At 49.2% G+C, this 22,500-nt stretch overlaps 1 protein-coding gene and 1 long non-coding RNA gene across 2 annotated transcripts in view; one reads left to right on the plus strand and one right to left on the minus strand.

Moving 5' to 3' along the window:
• Positions 1–2,605, minus strand: part of LOC110504491 (uncharacterized) — a 73,555-nt gene extending 70,950 nt beyond the window's left edge. The window contains exon 1 of the mRNA XM_036969840.2: positions 2,301–2,605. The gene's annotated coding sequence lies outside the window, so the exon portion shown is untranslated. The remainder of the gene's footprint in view (positions 1–2,300) is intronic.
• Positions 1–22,500, plus strand: part of LOC149971522 (uncharacterized) — a 255,974-nt gene that overhangs the window by 215,238 nt on the left and 18,236 nt on the right. The window lies entirely within an intron of this gene.

The following is a 22,500-nucleotide window of genomic DNA, read 5'->3' on the forward strand; positions in this document are numbered from 1 at the left end:
ACACGGTCACAGTCAAGACAATACAGTCTCCAGCTAGCTACCCCTCCATCTGTTACGTCCTGTAACGTTACTCTACACGGCTACAAGACTCCACACAGTCACAGTCAAGACAATAAAGTCCCCAGCTAGCTACTCCTCCATCTGTTACGGCTCCACACGGTCACAGTCAAGACAATACAGTCTCCAGCTAGCTACCCCTCCATCTGTTACGGCCTGTAACGTTACTCTACACGGCTACAAGACTCCACACAGTCACAGTCAAGACAATACAGTCTCCAGCTAGCTACCCCTCCATCTGTTACAGCTCCACACGGTCACAGTCAATACAATACAGTCTCCAGCTAGCTACCCCTCCATCTGTTACGTCCTGTAACGTTACTCTACACGGCTACAAGACTCCACACAGTCACAGTCAAGACAATACAGTCCCCAGCTAGCTACCCCTCCATCTGTTACGGCTCCACACGGTCACAGGCAAGACAATACCGTCCCCAGCTAGCTACCCCTCCATCTGTTACGTCCTGTAACGTTACTCTACACGGCTACAAGACTCCACACAGTCACAGTCAAGACAATACAGTCTCCAGCTAGCTACCCCTCCATCTGTTACGTCCTGTAACGTTACTCTACACGGCTACAAGACTCCACACAGTCACAGTCAAGACAATAAAGTCCCCAGCTAGCTACTCCTCCATCTGTTACGGCTCCACACGGTCACAGTCAAGACAATACAGTCTCCAGCTAGCTACCCCTCCATCTGTTACGGCCTGTAACGTTACTCTACACGGCTACAAGACTCCACACAGTCACAGTCAAGACAATACAGTCTCCAGCTAGCTACCCCTCCATCTGTTACAGCTCCACACGGTCACAGTCAATACAATACAGTCTCCAGCTAGCTACCCCTCCATCTGTTACGTCCTGTAACGTTACTCTACACGGCTACAAGACTCCACACAGTCACAGTCAAGACAATACAGTCCCCAGCTAGCTACCCCTCCATCTGTTACGGCTCCACACGGTCACAGGCAAGACAATACCGTCCCCAGCTAGCTACCCCTCCATCTGTTACGTCCTGTAACGTTACTCTACACGGCTACAAGACTCCACACAGTCACAGTCAAGACAATACAGTCCCCAGCTAGCTACCCCTCCATCTGTTACGGCTCCACACAGTCACAGTCAAGACAATACAGTCCCCAGCTAGCTACTCCTCCATCTGTTACGTCCTGTAACGTTACTCTACACGGCTACAAGACTCCACACAGTCACAGTCAAGACAATACAGTCCCCAGCTAGCTACCCCTCCATCTGTTACGTCCTCTAACGTTACTCTACACGGCTACAAGACTCCACACGGTCACAGTCAAGACAATACAGTCCCCAGCTAGCTAACCCTCCATCTGTTACGTCCTGTAACGTTACTCTACACGGCTACAAGACTCCACACGGTCACAGTCAAGACAATACAGTCCCCAGCTAGCTACTCCTCCATCTGTTACGTCCTGTAACGTTACTCTACACGGCTACAAGACTCCACACAGTCACAGTCAAGACAATACAGTCTCCAGCTAGCTACCCCTCCATCTGTTACGTCCTGTAACGTTACTCTACACGGCTACAAGACTCCACACAGTCACAGTCAAGACAATACAGTCCCCAGCTAGCTACCCCTCCATCTGTTACGTCCTCTAACGTTACTCTACACGGCTACAAGACTCCACACAGTCACAGTCAAGACAATACAGTCCCCAGCTAGCTACCCCTCCATCTGTTACGTCCTCTAACGTTACTCTACACGGCTACAAGACTCCACACAGTCACAGTCAATACTCTACACGGTTGCTCTAAGTCCCTAACTGGGACTGGCCACATCAAGACTACACACAGTCACAGTCAAGACAATAGGCTAGTCTATCAGTGACAGCTCTAGCTGACCACAGTGGTAATGTGACCACCAGTTAATTAACCAGCCCCCTCTGCAAACCTACAGCCTGCACAAAGGGAAGGTGACTAAACAGCAACCGACAGATGTTTGTCATCAGTTAGTTCAAAGGTTAACGTTTCAGAGTTCATGTCTCCCCGCCCATTTGTATTTCTTTTCAGACCCCCTCAGGGAGAGATAGAGTCTCACAACTTAAAGATCGACGTCATTAACCGTAGGTAAAACTCAAAGTACAAGTCCACATGTATCCAAACGTCACTGCGCCAAAAAGTATAATCTAGCCGTTACAAAGCAACCGATTGGAGATGTTCTCTGTATAACAGATAGCAGCTGTACACTAGTAGTTGCAGCTCACCTGTACTCTGGTGGGTCTGTGTGTGCGAGGCGCGTGGCTAGTTTGTCCTGCCCCTTTTTAGCTCCTCAGGGCTCCCTCTTCTACCTCTGTCTGGGTCGAACTCTCTCATATCTCTCATATCTCTCTCTCTTTCTCTCTTTCTCTCTCTCTCTCTCTTTTTCTCTCTCGCTCTCTGAGTAGGACTCCCCCCCCTTCCCCTCTCACTCTCTGAGTAGGACTTTCTCTCTCTTTCTCCCTGAGCAGGGCTCTGTTCTCATCTCTCTCTCTCTCTCCTCCTGTTCCCTCAATTGAATAAGACAGAGGGGAAAGAGAGAAGGGGAAGGGAGAAGAGGGGGGAGTGGTCGTACTTGGAGCACAGTAGGCTCTTTGTCTGGCCTCCTGTTCATATGGTTTCCTTCATGCTTGCATACTGAACACGTTATGCCATCATATATTTTCATATTCAATACAGGGATGTATGGGGCGGACCTAGGAGGGAGCCCCCTCTCCTCTCTCCACACCCCACCCCCCTTTTTCAACCCCGTTTTTCCCTCCATAACATCAGGGACAAGAATCTGCCGAACAAAGGATGAAATATATACTCTTTCAAGTAGAACTATTTTGGGTTCCATGTAGGACCCTCAGTGAAAAGGATTCTACATCGAATCGGAAATGGTTCTCGTCCAAATGAAGGTGTCATTAAATTAAATGCATGCTGGAATAAATGCTGGAATTATATTATAGTTGGAAATGATGAACATGGGCATGTCACGTATATGTAGGGAATCAGGAAACAGCTGCAGAAGGAGAGTTTAATAACAATGATGAAAGGCAAATGAATAACACAGAAGATGCGTAATGAACATAAAAACAAACCAATACTCCCTGATGACTGAGGCTACTGAGGGTTATATAAAGGGAAGGTAGTCAAGGTGAAGTCCAGGGGTGGATGTGATGGGGAGTAGATGCGTTCTGGAGGGCAGACTGCAGGAGCGACTTCCCTCTCCAGAGCCTGGCGGATGTCCACATCCATGTACCAAAACACGGGGCCAACGATACGGGAGGACGGATTGACGGGATAGAGGGCACTTACAGGACTCTCAACCGGTGTGAAACCACAGGGTACGGAAAAGCAGGTCCTCCGTCATCCCGGTCCCCAGGCAGTAATATTCATCTTCGACCAGGAGATGGTGGGGTTGTGGCCGAGGATTACTTTGTGTGTGAAGTGTTGATGAGGAAGGGAAGGCTTTCCTGGTGCATGGCGTCCCACTGTGAGGGTTAGGGGCGCTGTGATGTGTGTGATTGTGCCAGATCCAAATGGATGTTTATCCAGGGCTTGGACCGGAAAAAGGTAGAGGAGAACGGGTAAGAGGTTATGTTCAGGGAGGAGGCAAGGGCCTGGTCGATGGGAATTCCCCGCGGCACTGGAGTCCACTAGAGCTTTAGAGACAACACTTGAAGGACAGCCAGCCAGTGAAATGGAACCAGAAAGGGTTTGGTGGAAAACGATAAAAATGGAAAACTCACACCTACCCTGGGAGACGGAAAGTCAAGGGGTCGCCCCTCTGCTCTAGTGTACCCCAGGTTGGTACGCACCGGACACCGCTGAAGCTGGCGCCCCTTCTGGTCACAATACGGACAGAGCCCCAGCTGTCTCCGATGATGCCGCTCTGCCGCGGAGATGTGTGTGACCCTTACCTTCATGGGTTCAGGCTCTGCCTCAGGACAGCCGAAGGAGGGAAGCGAGTGGTGAGGTGGGCACCGGCGCTCTCAAATAAGTTTATCCCGCCGATCCCAGAGAAGTCACTCACCTCCCTCTCTGCCCTCTGGAGGATGGTCGAACAGAGCCATGAACCTCTCACAGGAACTCATCTCCTACTCTCCTCTCTCCCAGACGGCCGTAGCCCACACCAACACCCGCCCGGTCAGCAGGGAAAATATCTTGGAAACCTTGGACCTCTCGGTGGTGGGGGCTCCCGTCTGATTGGTGAAATAGAGGGAGCACTGGAGTAGAAATCCAAGGCATTTTGATGGAGTAAAGTCATACTTTTCCGTCAGGGACAGTCAGGCATCGCTGACCTGTGCGGAGGGCTGTGTAGGCTTGGGGACTGGCTCAGTGTGACAACCAGTTGTAGGATGCCCTCTGATAGGGGTATTGAGAACCTAGCTGGTGGAGTCGAGGCGGTGGAGAACGAGGAGGACCTCCTCCAGGGCCGTACCCAGTTGCCCAAGCTGGTCGTGTAGTTGGTGGAGTAGATGATCCTGTTTCTTGACCGTCTGGAAGAAGGTTTTATCCTTTGCTGCTTCCATATGGCGAGGCAGTATTCTGTCACGTCCTACGCTGGGAGTCAGGAAGCAGGTGCAGAAGAAGAGTTTAATAATAACAAAGATTCAAGGCAAATTAACAAAACAGGAGATGGGTACTGAACATGAAAGAAAACCAAAACTGTCTGATGACTGAGGGCTACTGAGAGTTAAATAAAGAGAAGGCAATCAAAGTGATAATGAAGTTCAGGTGTGTGTAGTAAAGGAGAACAGGTGTAGGTAATGATGATTCTTTCTATAAGCCTACAGCCTACAGAGATTCTAGATTCCAATACCCACTGGACACAAACTGGTTGTGTGTAGTAAAGGAGAACAGGTGTAGGTAATGATGATTGCCAGGACCTGTGGTTAGTAGATGGGTGTTTCTTTCTATAAGCCTACAGCACCACAATTCAATTAATTATTACTTACATTATTATTTTCAATTTAGTTCAATTGAGTACAATTCTACTCTGCTCCAGAGTAGACCCACAACTCATCCAAATGGAATGAAACGTTCAACATTATTTTTCACCATTATTCAAATGACATTTTCACTGCAGTTTACAACCTAGAGTAGAATTGTACTCAATTGTACTAACTTGAAAATGATAACGTAATTAATAATTTATTGAATTGTGGTGCTGTAGGCTATTCTAGGTAGGATCATGTTTTTGTCCATAAACAAGATCAATAGGGGAGCTTTATGAGCTGCTTGTCTTCACTGTTCTTTAATGCGTAATGACGCACCAGGCCTCTCTGCTGCACCTGGCCTCTCTGCTGCCCCTGGCCTCTCTGCTACACCTGGCCTCTCTGCTGCACCAGGCCTCTCTGCTGCACCTGACCTCTCTGCTGCACCAGGCCTCTCTGCTGCACCAGGCCTCTGCACTGCACCTGGCCTCTCTGCTGCACCTGGCCTCTCCGCTACACCTGGTCTCTCCGCTACACCAGGTCTCTACGCTACACCTGGTCTCTACGCTACACCTGGTCTCTCCGCTACACCAGGTCTCTACGCTACACCTGGTCTCTACGCTACACCTGGTCTCTCCACTGCACCAGGTCTCTACGCTACACCTGGTCTCTATGCTACACCTGGTCTCTACGCTACACTTGGTCTCTCCGCTACACCAGGTCTCTACTCTACACCAGGCCTCTCTGCTGCACCTGGCCTCTACGCTACACCAGGTCTCTACGCTACACCAGGCCTCTCTGCTGCACCTGGTCTCTACGCTACACCAGGCCTCTCCGCTACACCTGGTCTCTACGCTACACCAGGCCTCTCCGCTACACCTGGCCTCTCTGCTGCACCTGGTCTCTACGCTACACCAGGCCTCTCCACTACACCTGGTCTCTACGCTACACCTGGTCTCTCCGCTACACCAGGCCTCTCCACTACACCTGGTCTCTACGCTACACCTGGTCTCTACGCTACACCAGGCCTCTCCACTACACCTGGTCTCTACGCTACACCAGGCCTCTCCGCTACACCTGGCCTCTCCGCTGACTGTCAGCTATTTATATTGAAAATTGGTGCATATTTGAATGATTTTATGTGTGGTATGATTGCAAGTTAGCCTGTTGTAGCTCTGGACCTCTGGACCTATCCACCTACCACTGTTGGCACAATGGATAGAAGGCAGGTAGACTATATTGACCTATGGTATAGTAAACGAGCTGAAAAGCGTAGTGCATAAGAGAAGTACCAAAACAACTTGATGGCTGATGCAAGCAGAAGAGGAAATGTGATTATATGTGACTCACCACCTAGATTCGGTCTTATGTAGTTGAAGTTCAGTTTTTTTTTCATTACATTGGATAAAAGTAGAGACTCGGAGCTACAAAATGGTATATCATACACTGCATTTGAGGAAACAATGGGAAAGTAATTCTGCTTTGAAAGGTGATCAACTTGTAAACCTTCTTTGTCAACATCCATTCAGCACGGTTCGCATCCTCTTATTAAGCCTTAGCCCCACCCATCTCTTTAAGGGTTGACACCCTCTCAAGACTTAGCCCCACCCATCTCTTTAAGGGTTGACACCCTCTTAAGCCTTAGCCCCACCCATCTCTTTAAGGGTTGATTTATTTATTTATTTATTTTACCTTTATTTAACTAGGCAAGTCAGTTAAGAACAAATTCTTATTTTCAATGACAGCCTAGGAACAGTGGGTTAACTGCCTGTTCAGGGGCAGGACGACAGATTTGTACCTTGTCAGCTCGGGGGTTTGAACTTGCAACCTTCCGGTTACTAGTCAAACGCTCTAACCACTAGGTTACCCTGTCGCCCCCTTCTGTACTAACTTGCCAGCTACTTCCAGATTGTCCGTTTGTAAATTCAGAGCGTTTCGCGTTCAGAGCAGTAGGGTTGTTCCGAAAGCTCTGACCTCACAACGACAGTCAAGCACCCAAGCTAACTGGCTAACATTGGCTAGCTACTTCCAGACACATAATGAGAGAACACCGCACTCACCATTCACCATTTTACTCCCCCTAGCAGAGGTGGATAGGCAGTTTCATGTTATCCAGAGCGTTGGTGAATGTAACTGTCCTGCTGGAAACAATTACGCATTGTTGTCGATGTATACTGACACTGGAAATATTCAACGGGTGTTGAGTGTTCAAATATGAATCAGTTATTCTGTGCTCTGACACACTAAGACGACAGTCTTTTGTTAAGAGATGTAGCTAGATAGCTAGCTAGGTAAACAATTAATCCCAACGCATGACGTAACGTTAGTTAGCGAGCCAGCCAGCTAACGTTAGCTAGCTAGCTAACAAAAAACACTAACTTGAAATGAAAATACTTTGTCAAAATTAGTGTGGAGTCTTTTGTTGAGACATGTAGCAATGGACCATAATCACAACTCATGATGTTACTACCCTGCATGAATCTGCAGGTAGCTAACCAACCAGGTTATATGGCTATAACTAGTCAAGCATATGTGTCTGAGATACGAAGAATAAGATCATACACATAACGATAGCTAGCGACCCAGCCAGCTAACGTTAGCTAGCTAACAGTACACTTGAAATGAAACCACTTCCTGTCAAAATTAGAAACGTGTAATATCTGAAAATGTAGCTAGCTAGACTATCTTACCAGTATACATCATGGTTGGAAGGGTCTCCTGCATGATGCCATGCATGGTTGCCCTTAGTTTGAAGATGTAATCCAGACTGGTGTTTTCTCCATCTCCTTAGCTATCATACTCGAATTCCACTGATTTCAAAACTCGGTCCTCCAGAAAGTGAAGATTATACACATACACTTAGCTAGTGAGCTAGACATATAACTTTAGCTAGCTAACAGTACACATTAATCTTGACATTAGGTTTATGCAGTTTTACTACGCGATAAAAACAAATTAAGCCACCTTCAACACAATTTCCTAGACATACTGACCAGCTCCAATAGACAGACACATGCTATACGGTAGACCAATCCAAACTCATTTCTCTGCATGTCCAGCCCACTCATTATCTCAGCCAATCATGGCTAGTGGGAAGGTTGCTCACTTTGTCTGTGGCTAAACCAACTAGGCCCTTAATTTAACAATTGTAATCGTATTTACAGATGGCATACACGTTTGATATTAAGGGACATGAAAGTTCATATGTTCGAGAAGGAATTTCTGCCAAAAAATGCATTTTGATAAAAACATTATTTTTTTTTACATTCAAACGGCTCTCCTGCGAAGTCGTGACTTGCGACATACTGTACGTCTAGTTTCCCAAATCGGGTCACATATGGAAGACATTATATATTAAAACCGGATAAATGTTGACTGTAAATCAGGGAAAAAATACACTACCTTCCCCTGTGTCCAATAACAAAACACACAACCCTCTCAAAAGCAAAAAAAAAAGAGTTAGATAACCCGTCCCTATTTTGGAACCCCTACCCCAGTAAACATCGAACTGTCCCTAATCATACTACTTGGGTTCAAACCAACTCGGTCCAATAGGCTTAGCAAAATAGAAAAGTAATTTGGCAGATAAAGCACTGTAGCAGTAGTCAGGCTACAGCCATATAGCATAAACTCAATTTCCTTAATGGTGCATTTCATCTACCCGCGGTACACTGTTTTGAAACAGGGCTTTTTAGAAGCCACTAGAAGTTAGAGCATACCTCCCTCCCTCTCCCCACCCATCTCCCTTCATACCTCCCTCCCTCTTCATTTGACGATACAGCAGTAGCAATAAAGGAATACAACATCTATAGAAGAGACATAAATGCTTATGGGGGAGGGTTTGCTGCATATTCAGAACCATATCCATGTAATGCTTAGAGAATATTTTATGTGAAGTGTTATTGAAGTGTTGTGGTTGCAGGTTCACCTGCCTCATCTAAATCCTTTTATTGTGGGGTGTTGCTATAATCCACCAAGTGCACACAGTCAGTATCTAAATAATATGTGTGAAATGCTTTATAGTGTATGTGATGTAAACAGAGAGGTCTACTTTCTTGGGGACCTGAATATTGACTGGTTTTCATCAAGCTGTCTGCTCAAGAGGAAGGTTCTTACAGTAACCAGTGCCTGTAATCTGGTTCAGGTTATTAATCAACCTACCAAGGTGTTTACAAACACTACAGGAACAAGATCATCCACATGTATCGATCACATTTTTACTAATACTGTAGAACTTTGTTCTAAAACTGTATCCGTACCCATTGGATGCAGTGATCACAATGTAGTGGCTATATCCAGGAGAGTCAGAGTTCCAAAAGCTGGAAAATGTATAAGAGCATGCAGACACTGCACTTGATGAAATTGCTTCTACCAATTGTGAGGTGGCAGGTAGCCAAGTGGTTAGAGTGTTGGACTAATAACGGAAAGGTTGCAAGATCAAATCCCTGAGCTGACAAGGTACAAATCTGTCATTCTGCCCCTAAACAAGGTGGTTAACCCACTGTTCCTTCTCATTGAAAATAAGAATTTGTTCTTAATTGACTTGCCTAGTTAAATAAATGTTAATGATAAACATGCACCTGTTGAGAAAACTAACTGTTAAGGCTCCATGGATTGATGAGGAATTGAAGAACTGTCCGGTTGCACATCCGATTGCCTGACTTTCTGCAAATCAAGAACTTATGTGACTAAACTCAACAACAAAAAAGTAGAAACTGTATTATGAAGCCAAGATCAATGATATAAAGAATGATTGGAAAATTGTTGGAGTACTTTAAATGAAATTATCAGCAGAAAGATAAATTCAACTCTATATTTCACCAAAATCAGATGTCTTATTCATCACAAAAAACATTTGATGTGGCCAATTAGTTTAATGATCACTCCATTGGCAAACTAAGACAGGAAATGCCAACAACGAACAGTGAGCCATCATATTCATGTATTACAAAACAAATAATTAAAGAAAAGCAGTGCAAGTTTGGATTTTGTAAAGTTAGTCTGGGAGAGGTGGAAAAAATATTATTATCGATCAATAATGACAAACCTCCTGGCATTGACAACTTAGAGGGAAAGCTACTGACGATGGTAGTTGACTACAGCCACTCCGATCCGTCATGTCTTTAATCTGAGCCGAGAGGAAAGTCTTTGTCCTCAGGCCTGGAGGGAAGCCAAAGTCATTCCGCTATCCAAGAATGGTAAATCGGCCTTTACTGGTCCAAAAAACAGACCTATCAGCTCTTAGCAAACTATTGGAAAAAATGGTGTTTGACCCAATGCAATGCTATTTCTCTGTAAACAAATTAACAACAGACTTTCAGCATGCTTATAGAGAAGGGCACTCAACATGCACTGACGCAATATGACTGATGATTGGTTGAAAGAAATTGATAATAAGAAGATTGTGAGAGCTGTCCTGTTAGATTTCAGTGAAGCCTTTGATATTATTGACCATAACCTGTTCTTGAAAAAACGTATGTGTTATGGCTTTTCACCCTCTGCCATACCATGGATTCAGAGCTATTTATCTAATAGAACTCAATGTTTTTTTAATGTCAAACATGTAAAGTGGTGTACTGCAGGGCAGCTCTCTTGGCCCGCTACTCTTTTCCATGTTTACCAATGACCTGCAACTGGCATTAAACAAAGCATGTGTGTCCATGTATGATGATGATTCAACCATATATGCATCAGCAACCACAGCTAATGAAGTCACTGAAACCCTTAACAAATAGTTGCAGTCTGTTTTGGAATGGGTGGCCAGTAATAAACTGGTCTCGAACATCTCTAAAACTAAGAACATTGTATTTGGCAAAAATCATTCCCTAAGTGCTAGACCTCAGCTGAATCTGGTAATGAATGTTGAGGCTGTTGAACAAGTTGAGGAGACTAAATTACTGGCCGTTACCTTAGATTGTAAACTGTCATGGTCAAAACATATAGATTCAGTGGTTGTAAAGATGGGGAAAGGTCTGGCCGTAATAAAGAGATGCTCTGCTTTCTTGACACCCCACTGCAAAAAACAAGTCCTGCAGGCTCTAGTTTTATCTAATCTTGATTATTGCCCGGTCATGTGGTCCAGTGCTGCAAGGAAAGACCTAGTTAAGCTGCAGCTGTCCCAGAACAGAGTGGCACATCTTGCTCTTAATTGTAATCAGAGGGCTGATATTAATACTATGCATGGCAGTCCCTCTTGGCTAATAGTTGAGGAGAGACTGACTGCATCACTTCTTCTTCTTATAAGAAACATTCATGTGTTTGAAAATCACAAATTGTTTCGATTGTCAACTTACGCACAGCTCTGACACACACCCTTACCCCTCCAAAGATGTCACCAGGGGTCTTTTCAACAGTTCCCAAATCCAGAACAAATTCAATAAAGCTTACAATGTCATATAGAGCCATTATTGCATGGAACTCCGTTTCATCTCATATCGCTCAAATTAACAACAAACCTGGTTTCAAAAAACAGATAAAGCAACACCTCATAGCAAAACGCCTGTCTTCTATTTGACCCAGATAGTTGGTGCGTATTAATATGTAGGCTACATACGCCTTTTGTAAAAAAAAAAATATTGATGTAGTTCTGTCCTTGAGCTGTCGTCTATTAATGTTCTGTATTATGTTTCGTGTTTTGTGTGAACCCCAGGAAGAGTAGCTGCTGCTTTAGGAACAGCTAATGGGGATCCTAAAAAAAATACTAAATAACAAATACTAACTCCCACCGTATCTCTTCCCTCTCCCCACCCAACTCCCTCCATACCTCCCTCCCTCCCTCTCCCCACCCAACTCCCTCCATACCTCCCTCTCCCCACCCAACTCCCTCCATACCTCCCTCCCTCCCTCTCCCCACCCAACTCCCTCCAAACCTCCCTCCCTCCAAACCTCCCTCCATCTCCCCACCCAACACCTTCCATACCTCCCTCCCTCTCCCCACCCAACTCCCTCCATACCTCCCTCCCTCTCCCCACCCAACTCCCTTCCTACCTCCCTCCCTCTCCCCACCCAACTCCTAGGTGTTCCTCTCCTAGGGGGCAGCTGTGTGTGTGGGAGAGAAAATTAAAGAGTGAGGGAGCGAGATGAGACGAGAGGAAATGCTAGCACACATTCCATCAACAGAATGAGGGGACTTTTGCTGCAAAGATATATATATATATATATATATATATATATATATATATTAGAGAGAGAGAGAGAGAGAGGCTTAGCATTTCCTAACTGCTCTGTTTTTCATTCCCTCACAAGTCAGCTAGGTTCTTCCCTCCACCATGCAGAGGAGAGGTTATTACAGAAAAGGTGTCCCAAATGGCACCCTATTCCCTATATAGTGCACCCTTAAGGCTCTGGTCAAAAGTAGTGCACTACATAGGGAATATGTGTCCTTTGTGACTCAGCCTTGATCCCTGGCCTGCTCTGATTAAAATCATACACATCTCATCTGGTCTGGTCTGCTCCTTAAGTCACTACACTACCACCAGACTCCATCAGCTCGGCTCACTGTAGGTAATATGATACAGCCATGGGACAGTTCAAAGGAGCTGTATAGTAACAATAGTGATGGAGGGGACTGGGGGAGAGAGGGAGAAGGGGGGCTGGGGGAGAGAGGGAGAAGAGGGGCTGGGGGAGAGAAGGAGAAGGGGGGCTGGGGGAGAAGGGGCTGGGGGAGAGAAGGAGAAGGGGGGGCTGGGGGAGAGAAGGAGAAGGGGGGGCTGAGGGAGAGAAGGAGAAGGGGGGGGCTGGGGGAGAGAGGGAGAAGGGGGGCTGGGGGAGAAGGCGGGCTGGGGGAGAGAGGGAGAAGGGGGGGCTGGGGGAGAAAGGGAGAAGGGGGGCTGGGGGAGAAAGGGAGAAGGGGGGCTGGGGGAGAGAGGGAGAAGGGGGGCTGGGAGAGAGAAGGAGAAGGGGGGGCTGGAGGAGAGAAGGAGAAGGGGGGGCTGGAGGAGAGAAGGAGAAGGGGGGCTGGGGGAGAGAAGGAGAAGGGGGGCTGGGGGAGAGAAGGAGAAGGGGGGCTGGGAGAGAGAAGGAGAAGGGGGGGCTGGAGGAGAGAAGGAGAAGGGGGGCTGGGGGAGAGAAAGAGAAGGGGGGCTGGGGGAGAGAAGGAGAAGGGGGGCTGGGAGAGAAAGGGATACACTGTATATAGCCAAAATATTACATTTTTACTTTTGTGAGTGTAAAGTTTACTATTCATTTTTATTGTTTATTTCACTTTTGTTTATTATCTATTCCACTTGCTTAGGCAATGTAAACATATGTTTCCCATGCCAATAAAGTCCTTGTTCTCAAGGACCCACAAACTGACTGGACTCTCCTCTCACCCACACACTCACTGGACTCTACCCACACACTGACTTGACTCTCCCCACACACTGACTGGACTCTACCCACACACTGACTGGACTCTACCCACACACTGACTGGTCTCTACCCACACACTGACTGGACTCTACCCACACACTGACTGGTCTCTACCCACACACTGACTGGACTCTACTCAAACACTGACTGGACTCTACCCACACAATGACTTGACTCTCCCCACACACTGACTTGACTCTCCCCACACACTGACTGGACTCTACCCACACACTGACTGGACTCTACCCACACACTGACTGGTCTCTACCCACACACTGACTGGACTCTACCCACACACTGACTGGTCTCTACCCACACACTGACTGGACTCTACCCACACACTGACTGGACTCTACCCACACACTGACGGGTCTCTACCCACACACTGACTGGACTCTACCCACACTGACTGGACTCTACCCACACACTGACTGGACTCTACCCACACACTGACTGGACTCTACCCACACACTGACTGGACTCTACCCACACACTGACTGGGTTCTAACCACACACTGACTGGACTCTACCCACACACTGACTGGTCTCTACCCACACACTGACTGGACTCTACCCACACACTGACTGGACTCTACCCACACATTGACTGGACTCTACCCACACTGACTAGACTCTACCCACACACTGACTGGACTCTACCCACACACTGACTGGACTCTACCCACACACTGACTGGACTCTACCCACACACTGACTGGACTCTACCCACACACTGACTGGACTCTACCCACACACTGACTGGACTCTACCCACACACTCACTGGACTCTAACCACACACTGACTGGACTCTACCCACACACTCACTGGACTCTACTCACACACTGACTGGACTCTACCCACACACTGACCGGACTCTACCCACACACTGACTGCACTCTACCCACACACTGACTGCACTCTACCCACACACTGACTGGACTCTACCCACACACTGACTGGACTCTCCTCTCACCCACACACTGACTGGACTCTACCCACACACTCATTGGTCTCTACCCACACACTGACTGGTCTCTACCCACACACTGACTGGACTCTACCCACACACTGACTGGTCTCTACCCACACACTGACTGGTCTCTACCCACACACTGACTGGACTCTACCCACACACTGACTGGTCTCTAGCCACACACTGACTGGTCTCTACCCACACTCACTGGACTCTACCCACACTGACTGGTCTCTACCCACACACTGACTGGACTCTACCCACACACTCACTGGACTCTACCCACACACTGACTGGACACTACCCACACACTGACTGGGTTCTACCCACACACTGACTGGACTCTACCCACACACTGACTAGACTCTACCCACACACTGACTGGACTCTACCCACACTAACCGAACTCTACCCACACTGACTGGACTCTACCCACACACTGACTGGACTCTACACACACTGACTGGACTCTACCCACACACTGACTAGACTCTACCCACACACTGACTGGACTCTACCCACACTAACTGAACTCTACCCACACTGACTGGACTCTACCCACACACTGACTGGACTCTACCCACACACTGACTGGTCTCTACCCACACACTGACTGGACTCTACCCACACACTGACTGGTCTCTAGCCACACACTGACTGGACTCTACCCACACACTGACTGGACTCTACCCACACTCACTGGACTCTACCCACACTGACTGGTCTCTACCCACACACTGACTGGACTCTACCCACACACTGACTGGTCTCTAGCCACACACTGACTGGTCTCTACCCACACACTCACTGGTCTCTACCCACACACTGACTGGTCTCTACCCACACACTGACTGAACTCTACCCACTCACTCACTGGACTCTACCCACACACTGACTGGACACTACCCACACACTGACTGGGTTCTACCCACACACTGACTGGACTCTACTCACACACTGACTAGACTCTACACACACTGACTGGACTCTACCCACACACTGACTAGACTCTACCCACACACTGACTGGACTCTACCCACACTAACTGAACTCTACCCACACTCACTGGACTCTACCCACACACTCACTGGACTCTACCCACACACTCACAGGACTCTACCCACACACTGACTAGACTCTACCCACACACTGACTGGACTCTACCCACACACTGACTAGACTCTACCCACACACTGACTAGACTCTACCCACACACTGACTGGACTCTACCCACACTAACTGGACTCTACCCACACACTGACTAGACTCTACCCACACACTGACTGGACTCTACCCACACACTGACTAGACTCTACCCACACACTGACTGGACTCTACCCACACTAACTGGACTCTACCCACACACTGACTAGACTCTACCCACACACTGACTGGACTCTACCCACACTGACTGGACTCTACCCACACTCACTGGACTCTACCCACACACTCACTGTACTCTACCCACACACACTGGACTCTACCCACACACTCACTGGACTCTACCCACACACTGACTAGACTCTACCCACACACTGACTGGACTCTACCCACACACTGACTGGTCTCTACCCACACACTGACTGGACTCTCCTCTCACCCACACACTGACTGGACTCCACCCACACACTGACTGGACTCTCCTCTCACCCGGTACTCCCTGTATATAACCATGTTATTACCTGGTACTCCCTGTATATAGCCATGTTATTACCTGGTACTCCCTGTATATAACCATTTTATTACCTGGTACTCCCTGTATATAGCCATGTTATTACCTGGTACGCCTGTATATAACCATGTTATTACCTGGTACTCCCTGTATATAGCCATGTTATTACCTGGTACTCCCTGTATATAGCCATGTTATTACCTGGTACTCCCTGTATATAGCCATGTTATTACCTGGTACTCCCTGTATATAACCGTGTTATTACCTGGTACTCCCTGTATATAACCATGTTATTACCTGGTACTCCCTGTATATAACCATGTTATTACCTGGTACTCCCTGTATATAGCCATGTTATTACCTGGTACTCCCTGTATATAGCCATGTTATTACCTGGTACTCCCCGTATATAGCCATGTTATTACCTGGTACTCCCTGTATATAGCCATGTTATTACCTGGTACTCCCTGTATATAGCCATGTTAATACCTGGTACTCCCTGTATATAACCATGTTGTTACCTGGTACTCCCTGTATATAGCCATGTTATTACCTGGTACTCCCTGTATATAGCCATGTTATTACCTGGTACTCCCTGTATATAGCCATGTTATTACCTGGTACTCCCTGTATATAACCGTGTTATTACCTGGTACTCCCTGTATATAACCATGTTATTACCTGGTACTCCCTGTATATAACCATGTTATTACCTGGTACTCCCTGTATATAACCATGTTATTACCTGGTACTCCCTGTATATAACCATGTTATTACCTGGTACTCCCTGTATATAGCCATGTTATTACCTGGTACTCCCTGTATATAACCATGTTATTACCTGGTACTCCCTGTATATAACCATGTTATTACCTGGTACTCCCTGTATATAACCGTGTTATTACCTGGTACTCCCTGTATATAACCATGTTAATACCTGATGCTGCTTGCATATAACCGTGTTATTACCAAAGCAATAGCATGAATCAGAAAAAACACACTATTATTCCTATATTCCACATATGTTGCCATAATTGCTATACACATATGTTGCTATATTAATAATAATATAATAATACAATAGGACTGACTGCCAGCCTACTACATAGGGCTCTCAGCCTACTACATAGGGCTCTCAGCCTACTACATAGTGCTCTCAGCCTGCTATATTGGACTGTGGGCCTGTTCTGAGTGTTGTAGGCCTGTACTGAGTGCTGTGGGCCTGTTCTGAGTGCTGTGGGCCTGTTCTGAGTGTTGTAGGCCTGCTCTGCGTGCTGTGGGCTTGCTGTTCTGAGTGCTGTGGGCCTGTTCTGAGTGCTGTGGGCCTGTTCTGAGTGTTGTAGGCCTGTTCTGAGTGCTGTGGGCTTGCTGTTCTGAGTGCTGTGGGCTTGCTGTTCTGAGTGCTGTGGGCTTGCTGTTCTGAGTGCTGTGGGCTTGCTGTTCTGAGTGCTGTGGGCCTGTTCTGAGTGCTGTGGGCCTGTTCTGAGTGTTGTAGGCATGTTCTGAATGCTGTGGGCTTGCTATTCTGAGTGCTGTGGGCTTGCTGTTCTGAGTGCTGTGAGCTTGCTGTACTGAGTGTTGTGGGCCTGTTCTGAGTGTTGTAGGCCTGCTCTGAGTGATGTGGGCTTGCTGTTCTGAGTGCTGTGGGCCTGTTCTGAGTGCTGTGGGCCTGTTCTGAGTGTTGTAGGCCTGTTCTGAGTGCTGTGGGCTTGCTGTTCTGAGTGCTGTGGGCTTGCTGTTCCTAGTGCTGTGGGCTTGCTGTTCTGAGTGCTGTGGGCTTGCTGTTCTGAGTGCTGTGGGCCTGTTCTGAGTGCTGTGGGCCTGTTCTGAGTGTTGTAGGCATGTTCTGAATGCTGTGGGCTTGCTATTCTGAGTGCTGTGGGCTTGCTGTTCTGAGTGCTGTGGGCTTGCTGTACTGAGTGTTGTGGGCCTGTTCTGAGTGTTGTAGGCCTGCTCTGAGTGATGTGGGCTTGCTGTTCTGAGTGCTGTGGGCCTGTTCTGAGTGCTGTGGGCCTGTTCTGAGTGTTGTAGGCCTGTTCTGAGTGCTGTGGGCTTGCTGTTCTGAGTGCTGTGGGCTTGCTGTTCTGAGTGCTCTGGGCTTGCTGTTCTGAGTGCTGTGGGCCTGTTCTGAGTGCTGTGGGCCTGTTCTGAGTGCTGTGGGCCTGTTCTGAATGCTGTGGGCTTGCTGTTCTGAGTGCTGTGGGCTTGATGTTCTGAGTGCTGTGGGCTTGCTGTTCTGAGTGCTGTGGGCTTGCTGTTCTGAGTGCTGTGGGCCTGTTCTGAGTGCTGTGGGCCTGTTCTGAGTGCTGTGGGCCTGTTCTGAGTGCTATAGGCCTGTTCTGAGTGCTGTGGGCTTGCTGTTCTGAGTGCTGTGGGCTTGCTGTTCTGAGTGCTCTGGGCTTGCTGTTCTGAGTGCTGTAGGCTTGCTGTTCTGAGTGCTGTGGGCTTGCTGTTCTGAGTGCTGTGGGCCTGTTCTGAGTGCTGTGGGCCTGTTCTGAGTGTTGTAGGCCTGTTCTGAGTGCTGTGGGCTTGCTGTTCTGAGTGCTGTGGGCTTGCTGTTCTGAGTGCTGTGGGCTTGCTGTTCTGAGTGCTGTGGGCCTGTTCTGAGTGCTGTGGGCCTGTTCTGAGTGCTGTGGGCCTGTTCTGAGTGCTATAGGCCTGTTCTGAGTGCTGTGGGCTTGCTGTTCTGAGTGCTGTGGGCTTGCTGTTCTGAGTGCTCTGGGCTTGCTGTTCTGAGTGCTGTAGGCTTGCTGTTCTGAGTGCTGTGGGCTTGCTGTTCTGAGTGCTGTGGGCCTGTTCTGAGTGCTGTGGGCCTGTTCTGAGTGTTGTAGGCCTGTTCTGAGTGCTGTGGGCTTGCTGTTCTGAGTGCTGTGGGCTTGCTGTTCTGAGTGCTGTGGGCTTGCTGTTCTGAGTGCTGTGGGCTTGCTGTTCTGAGTGCTGTGGGCTTGCTGTTCTGAGTGCTGTGGGCCTGTTCTGAGTGCTGTGGGCCTGTTCTGAGTGCTGTGGGCTTGCTGTTCTGAGTGCTGTGGGCTTGCTGTTCTGAGTGCTGTGGGCTTGCTGTTCTGAGTGCTGTGAGCTTGCTGTTCTGAGTGCTGTGGGCCTGTTCTGAGTGCTGTGGGCCTGTTCTGAGTGCTGTGGGCCTGTTCTGAGTGTTGTAGGCCTGTTCTGAGTGCTGTGGGCTTGCTGTTCTGAGTGCTGTGGGCTTGCTGTTCTGAGTGCTGTGGGCTTGCTGTTCTGAGTGCTGTGGGCTTGCTGTTCTGAGTGCTGTGGGCTTGCTGTTCTGAGTGCTGTGGGCTTGCTGTTCTGAGTGCTGTGGGCCTGTTCTGAGTGCTGTGGGCCTGTTCTGAGTGCTGTAGGCCTGTTCTGAGTGCTGTGGGCCTGTTCTGAGTGCTATAGGCCTGTTCTGAGTGCTGTGGGCTTGCTGTTCTGAGTGCTGTGGGCTTGCTGTTCTGAGTGCTCTGGGCTTGCTGTTCTGAGTGCTGTAGGCTTGCTGTTCTGAGTGCTGTGGGCTTGCTGTTCTGAGTGCTGTGGGCCTGTTCTGAGTGCTGTGGGCCTGTTCTGAGTGTTGTAGGCCTGTTCTGAGTGCTGTGGGCTTGCTGTTCTGAGTGCTGTGGGCTTGCTGTTCTGAGTGCTGTGGGCCTGTTCTGAGTGCTGTGGGCCTGTTCTGAGTGCTGTGGGCCTGTTCTTAGTGTTGTAGGCCTGTTCTGAGTGCTGTGGGCTTGCTGTTCTGAGTGCTGTGGGCTTGCTGTTCTGAGTGCTGTGGGCTTGCTGTTCTGAGTGCTGTGAGCTTGCTGTTCTGAGTGCTGTGGGCTTGCTGTTCTGAGTGCTGTGGGCCTGTTCTGAGTGCTGTGGGCCTGTTCTGAGTGTTGTAGGCCTGTTCTGAGTGCTGTGGGCTTGCTGTTCTGAGTGCTGTGGGCTTGCTGTTCTGAGTGCTGTGGGCTTGCTGTTCTGAGTGCTGTGGGCTTGCTGTTCTGAGTGCTGTGGGCTTGCTGTTCTGAGTGCTGTGGGCTTGCTGTTCTGAGTGCTGTGGGCTTGCTGTTCTGAGTGCTGTGGGCCTGTTCTGAGTGCTGTAGGCCTGTTCTGAGTGCTGTGGGCTTGCTGTTCTGAGTGCTGTGGGCTTTCTGTTCTGAGTGCTGTGGGCTTGCTGTTCTGAGTGCTGTGGGCTTGCTGTTCTGAGTGCTGTGGGCTTGCTGTTCTGAGTGCTGTGGGCCTGGTCTGAGTGCTGTTGGCCTGTTCTGAGTGCTGTGGGCCTGTTCTGAGTGTTGTAGGCCTGTTCTGAGTGCTGTGGGCTTGCTGTTCTGAGTGCTGTGGGCTTGCTGTTCTGAGTGCTGTGGGCCTGTTCTGAGTGCTGTGGGCCTGTTCTGAGTGCTGTAGGCCTGTTCTGAGTGCTGTGGGCTTGCTGTTCTGAGTGCTGTGGGCTTGCTGTTCTGAGTGCTGTGGGCTTGCTGTTCTGAGTGCTGTGGGCTTGCTGTTCTGAGTGCTGTGGGCTTGCTGTTCTGAGTGCTGTGGGCTTGCTGTTCTGAGTGCTGTGGGCTTGCTGTTCTGAGTGCTGTGGGCCTGTTCTGAGTGCTGTGGGCCTGTTCTGAGTGCTGTGGGCCTGTTCTGAGTGCTATAGGCCTGTTCTGAGTGCTGTGGGCTTGCTGTTCTGAGTGCTGTGGGCTTGCTGTTCTGAGTGCTCTGGGCTTGCTGTTCTGAGTGCTGTAGGCTTGCTGTTCTGAGTGCTGTGGGCTTGCTGTTCTGAGTGCTGTGGGCCTGTTCTGAGTGCTGTGGGCCTGTTCTGAGTGTTGTAGGCCTGTTCTGAGTGCTGTGGGCTTGCTGTTCTGAGTGCTGTGGGCTTGCTGTTCTGAGTGCTGTGGGCTTGCTGTTCTGAGTGCTGTGGGCTTGCTGTTCTGAGTGCTGTGGGCCTGTTCTGAGTGTTGTAGGCCTGTTCTGAGTGCTGTGGGCTTGCTGTTCTGAGTGCTGTGGGCTTGCTGTTCTGAGTGCTCTGGGCTTGCTGTTCTGAGTGCTGTGGGCCTGTTCTGAGTGCTGTGGGCCTGTTCTGAGTGCTGTGGGCCTGTTCTGAATGCTGTGGGCTTGCTGTTCTGAGTGCTGTGGGCTTGATGTTCTGAGTGCTGTGGGCTTGCTGTTCTGAGTGCTGTGGGCTTGCTGTTCTGAGTGCTGTGGGCCTGTTCTGAGTGCTGTGGGCCTGTTCTGAGTGCTGTGGGCCTGTTCTGAGTGCTATAGGCCTGTTCTGAGTGCTGTGGGCTTGCTGTTCTGAGTGCTGTGGGCTTGCTGTTCTGAGTGCTCTGGGCTTGCTGTTCTGAGTGCTGTAGGCTTGCTGTTCTGAGTGCTGTGGGCTTGCTGTTCTGAGTGCTGTGGGCCTGTTCTGAGTGCTGTGGGCCTGTTCTGAGTGTTGTAGGCCTGTTCTGAGTGCTGTGGGCTTGCTGTTCTGAGTGCTGTGGGCTTGCTGTTCTGAGTGCTGTGGGCTTGCTGTTCTGAGTGCTGTGGGCCTGTTCTGAGTGCTGTGGGCCTGTTCTGAGTGCTGTGGGCCTGTTCTGAGTGCTATAGGCCTGTTCTGAGTGCTGTGGGCTTGCTGTTCTGAGTGCTGTGGGCTTGCTGTTCTGAGTGCTCTGGGCTTGCTGTTCTGAGTGCTGTAGGCTTGCTGTTCTGAGTGCTGTGGGCTTGCTGTTCTGAGTGCTGTGGGCCTGTTCTGAGTGCTGTGGGCCTGTTCTGAGTGTTGTAGGCCTGTTCTGAGTGCTGTGGGCTTGCTGTTCTGAGTGCTGTGGGCTTGCTGTTCTGAGTGCTGTGGGCTTGCTGTTCTGAGTGCTGTGGGCTTGCTGTTCTGAGTGCTGTGGGCTTGCTGTTCTGAGTGCTGTGGGCCTGTTCTGAGTGCTGTGGGCCTGTTCTGAGTGCTGTGGGCTTGCTGTTCTGAGTGCTGTGGGCTTGCTGTTCTGAGTGCTGTGGGCTTGCTGTTCTGAGTGCTGTGAGCTTGCTGTTCTGAGTGCTGTGGGCCTGTTCTGAGTGCTGTGGGCCTGTTCTGAGTGCTGTGGGCCTGTTCTGAGTGTTGTAGGCCTGTTCTGAGTGCTGTGGGCTTGCTGTTCTGAGTGCTGTGGGCTTGCTGTTCTGAGTGCTGTGGGCTTGCTGTTCTGAGTGCTGTGGGCTTGCTGTTCTGAGTGCTGTGGGCTTGCTGTTCTGAGTGCTGTGGGCTTGCTGTTCTGAGTGCTGTGGGCCTGTTCTGAGTGCTGTGGGCCTGTTCTGAGTGCTGTAGGCCTGTTCTGAGTGCTGTGGGCCTGTTCTGAGTGCTATAGGCCTGTTCTGAGTGCTGTGGGCTTGCTGTTCTGAGTGCTGTGGGCTTGCTGTTCTGAGTGCTCTGGGCTTGCTGTTCTGAGTGCTGTAGGCTTGCTGTTCTGAGTGCTGTGGGCTTGCTGTTCTGAGTGCTGTGGGCCTGTTCTGAGTGCTGTGGGCCTGTTCTGAGTGTTGTAGGCCTGTTCTGAGTGCTGTGGGCTTGCTGTTCTGAGTGCTGTGGGCT

The sequence above is a fragment of the Oncorhynchus mykiss genome, chromosome 25 (assembly GCF_057628025.1).
Source record: "Oncorhynchus mykiss isolate SJ-2025 chromosome 25, ASM5762802v1, whole genome shotgun sequence".
In the NCBI taxonomy this organism is placed as follows: domain Eukaryota; kingdom Metazoa; phylum Chordata; class Actinopteri; order Salmoniformes; family Salmonidae; genus Oncorhynchus; species Oncorhynchus mykiss.